This window comes from Phyllobates terribilis, unplaced genomic scaffold (genome assembly GCF_046119375.1).
Source record: "Phyllobates terribilis strain yellow unplaced genomic scaffold, ASM4611937v1 Scaffold_4__5_contigs__length_816908805, whole genome shotgun sequence".
Taxonomy (NCBI): Eukaryota; Metazoa; Chordata; class Amphibia; order Anura; family Dendrobatidae; genus Phyllobates; species Phyllobates terribilis.
This window is the reverse complement of record NW_027362764.1, coordinates 580,011,082-580,024,456: the sequence shown is the minus strand read 5'-3', so window position 1 is coordinate 580,024,456 and position 13,375 is coordinate 580,011,082. Positions and strand designations below refer to the sequence as shown.

Below are 13,375 nucleotides of genomic sequence, written 5' to 3'. Positions count from 1 at the left end.
CCGGTCCGCGGACCAGGACCGGGCCGTTGGGGTTTTTCAGCCGGTCCGCGGCACCGCCACAGACAATCACTAAACATTGACAGTGTGCTCTGGTCTGCGGTGGCTCAGAGCACACTGTGTGGGGTGGATGCTGCCCGCTGTTCTAGACTCCCGCAGGGTAGACCTGTAGAGGATCTGTGATGACATCAAGGTACATAACTGTGATGTCACCACAGGTCCTGAAGCAGGATGAAGCAGGGGCGGAACTACCGCCCGTGCAGCCGGTTCATTGAACGGGGGCCCCGAGGGAGAGGGGGCCCCTCCAGCAGGGCCGCCATCAGGGCATGACTGCCCTGACTCCAGTATGGGGCCCGGCCGGTAGGAGCCCCCTCGGAGCCCCCCTCTTGTGCGTCTCTCTCCTCATGGGGCCCCCGGCCCCATGCAAAGCGCCGGGTCCAGGACATCTCATAATTCCTCTGACTTCCGGTCATGTGACGGCGCCGTCACATGACCGGAAGGCAGGAGAACCTGGTGTCAGCGATTTGGACGAGCGCCAGGATTCTGCAGGGATCGCATGGGGGTAAGTATAACAAGTTTTATTTTTTTTTAAATACAATTAACTAGGAGTGGGGGGAATGGGAGATGCACATGGAGGGAGGGGAGAGATGAGAGATGCACATGGGGGAGGGGAGAGATGAGAGATCCACATGGGGGGGAAGGGAGAGATGAGAGATGCACATGGGGGGGAGGGGAGAGATGAGAGATGCACATGGGGGGGAGAGGAGAGATGAGAGATGCACATGGGAGGGGGAGAGATGAGAGATGCACATGGGGGAGGGGAGAGATGAGAGATGCACATGGGGGGAGGGGAGAGATGAGAGATGCACATGGGGGGAGGGGAGAGATGAGAGATGCACATGGGGGCAGGGGAGAGATGCACATGGGGGGGAGGGGAGATATGAGAGATGCACATGGGGGGGAGGGGAGAGATGAGAGATGCACATGGGGGGAGGGGAGAGATGAGAGATGCACATGGGGGGAGGGGAGAGATGAGAGATGCACGGGGGGGATGAGAGATGCACGGGGGGGATGAGAGATGCACGGGGGGGATGAGAGATGCACGGGGGGGATGAGAGATGCACGGAGGGGATGAGAGATGCACGGGGGGTGGATGAGAGATGCACGGGGGGGGTGAGAGATGCACGGAGGGGGATGAGAGTTGCACGGAGGGGGATGAGAGTTGCACGGAGGGGGATGAGAGATGCACGGGGGGTGAGCTGCACATGGGGGGGTGAGAGATGCACATGAGGGGGGTTATGTTTACATAACTTTGTTGCCTTATGAAGGGCGGGGGGGGCCCCCAAAAATTTCTTACACAGGGGCCCACTACAGTCTGTGTCCGCCCCTGGGATGAAGTAAATGCAGCTGAACAGCAGCTGTCAGGACAGCTGCAGGGCGTGATGGGGCCTCAGTGATGCGGCTCCTGGCACAGCACATTATGTGGGGCTCCTGGCATAGCTCCTGGCGGGGACCTGGTCTACACTATATGATAAGTATGCACTAAACTCCAAATCCCTCCATTACCCCGCCCCCATATGACCAAAGCCCCGCCAACCCCACCCCCTCCTTGCTGGGCCATGGAAAAATGATCTTGCTTCAAGCCGGTCCCTGGTGCAAAAAAGGTTGGGGACCACTGCCCTGAGGCATTCAGCCACCATGCCAAGGGTGCACTGAGCACCTTCATTTGCATACAACAGTAAATTTTTCTTTTTGAGTGATAAAGGAGGAACAGATTTAAAAACAAAAATAATTATATTTTTGCTCCAAGTAGAAATATGGGGTGACAGACTTCTTATAAAGATTAAATAGCTCTTTCCATCCCAGCACTATAGGGAGTACCTAATGCTAAGAGTGTTTACTGAATGATATGTTGAAGTATCTAATATTTTCTATCTACCAAACTGAAAACATAACAGCACTGATGACTTCTTGAGAACTACTTAACAAGGGTGAAATATTTACATCTGCAATCAGTATATTGTTCTGTAGCAATCAGTGTTCTAACGTTGACTGATGATATGATTATGTCTGATGAAGACCAAGGAATTTCAGAATAGATTAGAGGTGGTTGGATGGCTCTAATGATCGACTTAAAAACAAATGTGCTTACCCACTCTGTGACTTCATATTCCACATGTCATCGTCTATGACACTAAGGCCAAGGACATTTTGCTGGGTCAATGCTGCATTAGCAAAAATCTCTCCATTTTCTCAAAAGGTACTAAGAAGAGTTACAAAACTGATAAGGGGCATTGAGGATCTTAGTTATGAGGAAAGACTAGAAGAATTACATTTATTTAGTTTTGAGAGGAGATATGATTAACTTCTACAGGTACATAAATGGCCATACAAAAGAGTATGGTCAAAAGCAATTTAATTTAAAACGCCCACAAAAAGACAAGAAGGCACTTCATCCGCCTGAAGAAAGGTTCAATCTACAGAGGAGACAAGCTTTATTAACCATAATATCTATTAATCTATGGAATAGTCTACCTTAGGAGCTGGTCACAGAGGGAGCCTTCAATTTTAAAAAGGCTTAGATGCTTTTGTGGAAGTAAATAACAAATAATGGTGTAAATATGTAACGTTTTTTTTTGTAATGTTTAGTTCAACAGATCAATAGTTGAGATCAGGAGAGAAAGATTTGATTTTATAGGGAGGAAAGGATCATGCATTATATATAAAATCCTTCCTTATCTCTCGGATGAACTTGATGGACACTTGTCTTTTTTTTAACTGTATTAACTATGTAAAGATATATATGTACAAAAGTTATGCAAAAATGCTATCAAAGTTGCATGTACATGCCATTTTATTGATTTCTGTGGTGTACAACGCACCAAATCTGTTCGTGGCCCAAGTCTAAAACATGGGTGTCTGATAACGTTCATGTTTCTGTATATTATGATCTATCCAACCCTTTCCTTAGTATAACCTCTTGAGGACTGGCTTAATTTGACCCTTGTCGTGACTGTCAACATCAGATAAGCGGCCCTCAAAGCTCAGATTGTTTCCTGTAGAGGCACTGAACTGAAATATTTCACATATCCATATCCTTTCACTCATTTGCTCCTGTCACCTGCACGTTAAAAACATCTCCAGAATACGAACTTTTCTCACCTTTGAAACTGCTAAAACTCTTACTGTTGCTTTTATTCATTCTCGTTTGGACTACTGCAACTCTGTTCTGATTGGTCTCCCTCTATCCAAACTTTCTCCTTTCCAATCCGTCCTGAATACAGCAGCCAGGGTCATATTTCTGTCCTGCCGCTTCACCGATGCCTCCACCTTGTGCCAGTTATTACACTGGTTGCCCATTCGTTGGAGGGCCCAATATAAACTCATCGCTCTCACCCACAAAGCTCTCCACAGTTCGGCCCCGCCCTATATCTCCTCCCTCATCTGTCTATCGCCCTACACTTGCCCTCTGTTCTACAAATGACCTAAGACTAAAATCTTCCATAATCCAAACCTCGCACCTCTGTCTCCAAGACTTCTCTCGTGCTGCGGCAGTTCTTTGGAATGTACTACCCCAGATGATCCGACTGATACCTAATCCCCATGTTTTTAAATGTGCTTTAAAAAACGCATCTCTTTAAACAAGCCTAAAATCTCAACTCACTAACCTAACTATTCCCTGTTCCCTTTTTGTAAATATTATTCAGAATCTGCTCCCTCCTATTCACCTGTCTCCACATCCTCCATACACACAGTAACTGCACTTGATAAATGCACTTAAACATATTGGCTGATGACCAGATCATGCATCGTTATATAAAAATCCCTATTTATTATAAAATAACAAGCACTTTTCACCTATTGTGTCCCCCCTGTTTCCTTGTAGATTGTAAGCTTGCGAGCAGGGACCTCACTCCTCCTGTAACATTTCAACCGTCTTACCTTGTATTGAATTTATTGTTTGTATATGTCACCGCTTAAATGTAAAGTGCTACGGAATATGTTGGCTCGATATAATTAAAATGATTATCATTATTACAATGGAAATACAGTTACGTGCAAAATAAAAACAGTCTAACATCACACTAATGTGTTTAATTACTGTTTTTGGCATTAAAGATCATACATGGGAAAAAAATCATGACTAGATGTAGGCAAGTAATGGGCAACCAAAAGAATCAACATGTCATGACATACACACTGCTAATTGGTTGTAATTGACTCATTTACTGAAAGGGGGTGTTCTAATTAATAGCATAACGGAGTTCAATTAGTGAGGTTATTCATTCTGTGAAGAAATGTGTCAATTATGGCCCTTATTTAAAGACGGATGGTAGCAAATGTTGTATCTGTTTGTTTCGCCTTTTAGCCGTTGCTCATTGAGTAAAATGGGTCGTTTCAGACATTGTACTGAAGGAGAAAGAAATTTGATCAAGAAGTTGATTGAAGAGGGGAGAAGTGCAGAAAATAATTGACTGCTGAGCTAAAAAGATTTCCAATGGTTTAAAATGGCAAACAAAACCTGAAACATGTGGTAGGAAAATAAATATTACCATCTGCATAAATTATAGAATCACAAGAATGGCAACGAAGCATCCAATGATCAGCTCCATGGAAATTAAAGAATATCTTCAGTTACCTGTATGCCATGCAACCATCAGAAAATGTCTACGTTAAGCCAAACTATTTGCAAGAAACCCTCGTAAAATACCATTACTGAAAAAAAAATTGTTCAAAAAGGTAACAGTTTGCCAAAGAAGACATTGACTGGCCTAAAGAGAAGTGGAGCAACATTCTATGGACAGATGAGAACAAGATTGTTCTTATTGGGTCTAAAGGCTGCAGTTTATGAGACGACCCAGAAACACCGAATTCAAGCCACAGTACACTGTGAAGACTAAAACATGGAGGTGCAAGCATTATGGTTTGGGGATGTTTCTCATACTATGGAGCTGGGCCCATTTATCGCTTACCAGGCACCATGGACCAGTTTGAATACATCAAAATACTGGAATAGGTCATGTTGACTTATGCTGAAGACTAAATGCCCTTCAAATGGGTGTTTCAGCAGGACAAAGACTCCAAACACACCAGCAAGCGAGCAACAGCCTGGTTCCAGACCGAAAAGATTGAGATTATGAAGTGGCTAGCCCAATCCCCAGACCTCAATTCAATTGAGAATTTGTGGAGTGACATAAAAAATTCTGTTTTTGATAGAAAACCTAACAATGCAAAAAAACTGTGGATTGTACAGTCATGGCCAAAAGTATTGAGAATGAGACAAATAGTAATTTTTCCAAAGTTTACTGCTTCATTTCTTGTAATGGCAATTTGCATATACTCCTGAATGTCAAAGAGTGATCAGCTTAACAGCAATTACTGTACTTGCAAAGTCAATATTTGCCCAGAAAATGAACTTTAACCCCCAAAACACATTTCAACATCATTGCAGTCCTGCCTTAAAAGGAGCAGCTAACATTGTTTTAGTGATGGATCCATTAACACAGGTGTGGGTGTTGATGAGGACAGGGCTGGCGATCAATCAGTCATGATTAAGTAAGAATGACATCACTGGACACTTTAAAAGGAGGCTGGTTCTTGGTATCATTGTTTCTCTTCAGTTAACCATGGTTATCTCTAAAGAAACACGTGCAGCCATCATTGCACTGCACAAAAATGGCCTAACAGGGAAGAGTATCACAGCTACAAAGATTGCACCTCAGTCAACAATCTATCGCATCATCAAGAACTTCAAGGAGAGAGCTTCCATTGTTGTCAAAAAGGCTCCAGGGCGCCCAAGAAAGACCAGCAAGCGCCAGGACCGTATCTTAAAACTGTTTCAGCTGCGGGATCGGACTACCAGCAGTGCCGAGCTTGCTCAGGAATGGCAGCAGGCTGGTGTGAGTGCTTCTGCACGCACTGTGAGGCGGAGACTCTTTGAGCAAGGGCTGGTTTCAAGGAGGGCAGCAAAGAAGCCACTTCTCTCCAGAAAAAACATCAGGGACTGATTGATATTCTGCAAAAGGTACAGGGAGTGGACTGCTGAGGACTCTGATGAATACCCTTTTCGATTGTTTGGGACATCTGGAAAACAGCTTATTCGGAGAAGAAGAGGTGAGCGCTACCACCAGTCTTGTCTCATGCCAACTGTAAAGCATCCTGAAACCATTCATGTGTGGGGTTGCTTCTCAGCCAAGGGAATCGGCTCACTCACAGCCTTGCCTAAAAACACAGCCATGAATAAAGAATGGTACCAGAATGTTCTCCAAGAGCAACTTCTCCCAACCGTCCAAGAGCAGTTTGGCGCCCAACAATGCCTTTTCCAGCATGATGGAGCACCTTGCCATAAAGCAAAGGTGATAACTAAATGGCTCATGGAACAAAACATAGAGATTTTGGGTCCATGGCCTGGAAACTCCCCAGATCTTAATCCCATTGAGAACTTGTGGTCAATCATCAAGAGACGGGTGGACAAACAAAGACCAACAAATTCTGGCAAAATGCAAGCATTGATTATGCAAGAATGGACTGCTATCAGTCAGGATTTGGTCCAAAAGTTGATTGAGAGCATGCCAGGGAGAATTACAGAGGTCTTGAAGAAGAAGGGGCAACACTGCAAATATTGACTCATTAACTCATTCTAACTGTCAATATAACCTATTGGTACTCATAATATGATTGCAATTATATTTCTGTATGTGATATAAACATCAGACAAACAATAATAAAAACCAGAGGCCAGCAGATCATGTGAAAATATAATTTTGGTGTCATTCTCAAAACTTTTGGCCATGACTGTAGTCCAGTCAGCTTGGCTGGAATATCTGTTTGCAGGTGTCAGATGTTAGGTGACTCCATGCCACACAGATGTAAAGCCGATATCAGAAATAAAGGTGATATAACTAAATATTAGAAAAAAGAGAGGGGTCGCTCACTGGTCTATTCGGGTGCTCTGAAGAAAAGAGTAATCTCAATTGCAAAAAGAACTTCGGCACTCCATACATGAAAATAAAAGAAATATTGTATCTAGACTAATGTCACTTTGAAAAATGAAGGTTTTTTGCGCATAATTTGGCCAATTTATGTGTGCCCATCAACCATGACAAGGTCACCTTCGTATGATGGGAAACTACGCTACGCTACCACTGGATATGCCACTCTTGGGCTGTAAGCCTGTATGGACAATATGTCTTTGCTTGGGCTTTTAACCTACAATGTATGGGCTGGTAGAGCTAGTTAAAACCACCTGTGACTGAATGGGAGGGACACATGGTCAGAAAAAAGGCTGTCAAACTTCTAATAGTGTGAACACGTACCTGCTGCAATGCTCCAGGAGCGGGATCCCAAAAATGATTAATAGAAAAAAGAGAGGGGTCGCTCACTGGTCTATTCGGGTGCTCTGAAGAAAAGAGTAATCTCAATTGCAAAAAGAACTTCGGCACTCCATACATGAAAATATAAGAAATATTGTATCTAGACTAATGTCACTTTGAAAAATGAAGGTTTTTTGCGCATAATTTGGCCAATTTATGTGTGCCCATCAACCACGACAAGGTCACCTTCGTATGATGGGAAACTACGCTACGCTACCACTGGATATGCCACTCTTGGGCTGTAAGCCTGTATGGACAATATGTCTTTGCTTGGGCTTTTAACCTACAATGTATGGGCTGGTAGAGCTAGTTAAAACCACCTGTGACTGAATGGGAGGGACACATGGTCAGAAAAAAGGCTGTCAAACTTCTAATAGTGTCGTGGTTGATGGGCACACATAAATTGGCCAAATTATGCGCAAAAAACCTTCATTTTTCAAAGTGACATTAGTCTAGATACAATATTTCTTATATTTTCATGTATGGAGTGCCGAAGTTCTTTTTGCAATTGAGATTACTCTTTTCTTCAGAGCACCCAAATAGACCAGTGAGCGACCCCTCTCTTTTTTCTATTAATCATTTTTGGGATCCCGCTCCTGGAGCATTGCAGCAGGTACGTGTTCACACTATTAGAAGTTTGACAGCCTTTTTTCTGACCATGTGTCCCTCCCATTCAGTCACAGGTGGTTTTAACTAGCTCTACCAGCCCATACATTGTAGGTTAAAAGCCCAAGCAAAGACATATTGTCCATACAGGCTTACAGCCCAAGAGTGGCATATCCAGTGGTAGCGTAGCGTAGTTTCCCATCATACGAAGGTGACCTTGTCATGGTTGATGGGCACACATAAATTGACCAAATTATGCGCAAAAAAACTTCATTTTTCAAAGTGACATTAGTCTAGATACAATATTCCTTATATTTTCATGTATGGAGTGCCGAAGTTCTTTTTGCAATTGAGATTACTCTTTTCTTCAGAGCACCCGAATAGACCAGTGAGCAACCCCTCTCTTTTTTCTATTAATCATTTTTGGGATCCCTCTCCTGGAGCATTGCAGCAGGTACGTGTTCACACTATTAGAAGTTTGACAGCCTTTTTTCTGACCATGTGTCCCTCCCATTCAGTCACAGGTGGTTTTAACTAGCTCTACCAGCCCATACATTGTAGGTTAAAAGCCCAAGCAAAGACATATTGTCCATACAGGCTTACAGCCCAAGAGTGGCATATCCAGTGGTAGCGTAGCGTAGTTTCCCATCATATGAAGGTGACCTTGTCGTGGTTGATGGGCACACATAAATTGGCCAAATTATGCGCAAAAAACCTTCATTTTTCAAAGTGACATTAGTCTAGATACAATATTTCTTATATTTTCATAACTAAATATTAGTTCAGTGATTAACAGAAAAACTATATCTGGAACACAAATTTCAGTTGATACTGAAAATATTCGCGTTTGTAAATGAAAATGCAGACATAGCTATGTTTTTGAGCAGCCCATTATTGCTTTATCTTCATTTTCAGTTTAAAAATTAATATTTTGTTCATGTTTTCATTTGGAGTTGAATGAGCCAGGCTCCCAATTCCTTTGTGTATATGGAAATAAATGATATTGTGTGGATGGAGTTTTTTCTCAGTTGTTTTAAAGACACTGCTATTATTTTGCACATAACTGTATAACACCATGTGTAGATTTAAAGCCTTGTTTGATATTTGTTTCCCGTAGCAATCACCTCTTTTAGCCAATGACATTTTTTGGAGGAAATAAGAAAAAAATCTGTATAGTAAGGCTTGGTATGTCAATGTAGCAGAGTAACTTCTGTCTCCAAGATACCATTTTTTTACATCAGAAAATTTCTCATTGAGTCCAGTAGTCAATTATCTAAACAGATGTCAAGTGAAAGCTCGTGGTTCAGCAGATTTAAACAATTGTAGCTGGTAATAATGCGTTAGGAGATCTCAATATTTTACAATTTATAAGCTTGAGCCGGGGGTGTACATAGGAATAATGAGACCCCATAGCAGAAGGTTTAATTGCCCCTACCCCCCCCACAATTTTTTTTTTTAAATAATTGTCAGAGTCACAGAAGAACATATCTCACAACTTTCCAGCCACTACATAGTAAGTTTCCTCCTGCTGAAGTCCTAGATTGCTCTTTCATTGCCCCGATAAAGTATGATGCGAACAAATGTGCCCTCAAACACTGTATGATACCCCCATGGTGAATTCCTCCACATTAGCCTCCACATGCACAGTATAATAACCCTACTGTACCCCACCTCAACTCCCAAGGCAAAGTATGGTGACCCCAACACAGTATGAACCCCCACACACCCCTCCATGCAGTATAATGGGCCTACTTACAGTATAATGGCCCACACTAGCCCTCCAAACAGAATAATGGCCCTCACACAAAGCTTCACACTGTATAATTTCTTGCATATAGTATAATGCACTCCCCATGGTCCTCCACAGAGTATAATACACTCCCCATGGTCCTCCACAGAGGATAATGCACTCTCCATGGTCCTCCCCACAGTATAAGACACTCCCCATGGTCCTCCCCACAGTATAAGACACTCCCCATGGTCCTCCACACAGTATATTGCACTCCCCATGGTCCTCCACAAAGTATAATACACTCCCCATGGCGCTGCACGCAGTATAATACACTCCCCATGGCCCTGCACACAGTATAATACACTCCCCATGGCCCTGCACACAGGATAATGCACTCCCCATGGCCCTGCACACAGGATAATGCACTCCTCATGGTCCTGCACACAGTGTAATGCACTCCCCATGGTCCTCCACACAGTATAATACACTCCCCATGGTCCTCCACACAGTATAATACACTCCCCATGGGCCTGCACAGAGTATAATGCACTCCCTATGGTCCTGCACACAGTATAATGCACTCCCCATGGTCCTCCACACAGTATAATGCACTCCCCATGGTCATGCACACAGTATAATGCACTCCCCATAGTCGTCCACACAGTATAATGAACTCCCCATGGTCGTCCACACAGTAAAATGCAGCCCCCACTATAGGGTAAAATGCAGCCCCCAGTATTATCAGTACTCACTGATTTAAAAAAAAATGAATGCATACTCACCGCTCCTCGTTCTCCCACTGTTTCAGTCTGCCAGCTCCACTGTCCGACACAGCGTGGCGCGATGAAGTGACGTCATCGCGCCGCTGTCAGACGCAGAGGGGGAATGATGGGATGAGTGTCACATGACGCTCCCTCCGCCATCATTGCTTTCAACTGTATCGGCATCTGCCTATACAGTTGAATGCTGAGTGGGGAGGGGGTGACGCTGGTTGGCCAGAGGGGGCGGGAACAGTGCAGGCACTGACACGGGCCCCCTAGCAATCGCGTGGCCTGCCGCCATTGGCTTGAGCCGCACTATTGTCCTATAGAGATGTCATCATTCAATGGCATATTTCTTCAATGTCACTTTGACTTTAGTGCTGGGTCCCCGCACTCTCCTTCACAGCAGTGAGATGTGGTAGATGGAAAAACAAACACGTTAGTGTAGACAATAAGCCGTGCGGTCATCTGATTTCAGAGACTGAAAAAAATAAGAACCCACACGGGGGAGAGGTTGTCTCTTCTACTCACACTGTACAGCATGATGATAAAGTTGATGTAGACACTATTCACAGAAGTCTTTCTTGGTAAACTCCTGTCACTCTGTGCTATTATTAGTTTATTGTTTCCATGGCTACTCGAGAACGTAAAAACTAGAGATGGGCCCGACCTCTCAATATGGAAGGCAAGTCTTAATATGTACAGCCCTCGAACCTGTTTTCACCTTCATGACCGGGCCAAATTTTACAATTCTGATCAGTGTCACTTTATGAGCTAAAAACTCTTCAACGGATTCCCCTGATTCTGAGGTTGTTTATTTGTTACATATTGTACTTCATGATAGGTGTAAATTTATTTGATATGACTGGCTTTTATTTGTGAAAAAAATAGGAAATTTAGCGAAAATGTTGCAATTTTCAAACTGTGAATTTTTATGCCCTTAAATCAGAGAGCTATGTCACACAAAATAGTTAATAAATAACATATCCCACATGTCTACTTTACATCAGCACGATTTTGGAACCCACATTTTTTTTGTTAGGGAGCTATAAGGGTTAAAAGTTGACCAGCGATTTCTCATTTTTTCAACCAAATTTACAAAATAATTTCTTTTTTCAGGGACCACATCACATTTTAAGTGACTATGAGGGGCCTTTATGACAGAAAATACCCCAAAATGACACTATTCTAAAAACTGCATCCCTCAAGGTGCTCAAAACCACATGCAAGAAGTTTATTAACCCTTTAAGTGCTTCACAGGAATTTTTGGAATGTGGAAGAAAACAATGAACATTTAACTTTTTTTTTTTCACAAAAATTTCACTTTAGACCCAAACATTTTCATTTTTGCAAGGGTAATAGGAATAAATGGACCCCAAACTTTTTTGTGCAATTTCTCCTGAGAACACCGATAACCCATGTATGGGGGAAAACCACTGTCTTGGCGCACGGCAGGGCTCGGAAGGGAAGGAGCGCCATTTGACTTTTAGAATGTAAAATTTGCTGGAATAATTAGCGGACACCATTTCACATTTGGAGAGCCCCTGATGTGCCTAAACAGTGGAAACCCTCCACAAGTGTCTCCATTTTGAAAAAGATGTGTGGTGAGCACCTTGAACTCCCAGGTGCTTCACAGAAGTTTATAACGTTGTTTTTTTTTAGCCCCAAATTTTTTATTTTCAAAGGGGTAACAGGAGAAAATGCACCCCAAAATTTGTTGTGCAATTTCTCCTGAGCATGCAGATACCCCATATGTGTGAGAAAACTATTGTTTGGGCATACGGGCAGGGATCAGAAAGGAAGGAGTGACATTTTGGAAAGCAGACTTTAATGGAATGGTGTGCAGGTGTCATATCGCATTTGGAGAGCCCCTGATGTACTTAAACAGTGGAAACCCCCACAAGTGACTTCATTTTGGAAACTAGACTCCTCAAGGAATTTACTTAGATGTGTGGTGAGCACCCTGAACCTACAGGTGCTTCACAGAATTTTACAATGTGGATCTGTAAAAATTAAAAACATTTTTCCCACAAAAATGTTGTTTAGCCCCAATTTTTTTTATTTTCACAAGGATAGCATGAGAAAATCGACCCCAAAATTTGTTGTGCAATTTCTCCTGTGCACACCTATACCCCACATATGGTCAAACGCTACTTTTGATGCACAGTGCAAAGCTCAGAAGGGAAGTTCAGATTTTGCTTGACTGGTTTGAGGGTGCCATGTCACATTGTCAGACCCTCCCATAAGAGACCCTGTTTCACAAACTACACCTCTCAATGAGTTCATCTAGGGGTGCAGTGATCAAATTGACACCACAGGTGTGTGACAGCATTTTATACCATTGGGCAGTGAAAAAAAATAATTCAATTTTTACAACCAAGTTTGTTTTAGCACCAGATTTTACATAAGGAAATGTGTAAAAATGGCAACAAAATGTGTCCCACAATTTCTGCTGAATGTAGAAATATCCTATATGTGGCTGTACAGCACTGTTTAGCCACTTGGCGACACCTGGGAGGGACGGAGCACTATTTGCCTCCTGTGGCGCATATTTTTCTAGAATAGTATGCGGACTCCATATACAGAGCCCCTAAGTGCTAGAATAGCAGAATATCCCCAAGTGACCACACTTTGGAAATTATACTACTTTGAGAATTTATCTACAGGTGTAGTGACAATTTTTACTTCTTGGGTGTTTTCCAGAAACAAGCAACATTGGATGTTGCCGAGTGAAAATGTCAAACTGCCGTTGTAGTGACCAGTAAGCTGTAGCGACCAGTACGTTGTGCCCAGCTCATGCTTCTGGAGACAGGCACCTATAAAGTAGGCGGGCTCTTATCGCTACAGAAATGCCAAACATGTGGACGCTAACTGCAGTTTAGGCACACTGTGGAGCTCAGAAGGGA

General features: G+C 43.1%; 1 long non-coding RNA gene across 1 annotated transcript in view; it reads left to right on the top strand.

Moving 5' to 3' along the window:
• The window catches only part of LOC141265707 (uncharacterized), a 179,109-nt gene that overhangs the window by 119,494 nt on the left and 46,240 nt on the right, over nucleotides 1–13,375 (top strand). The window lies entirely within an intron of this gene.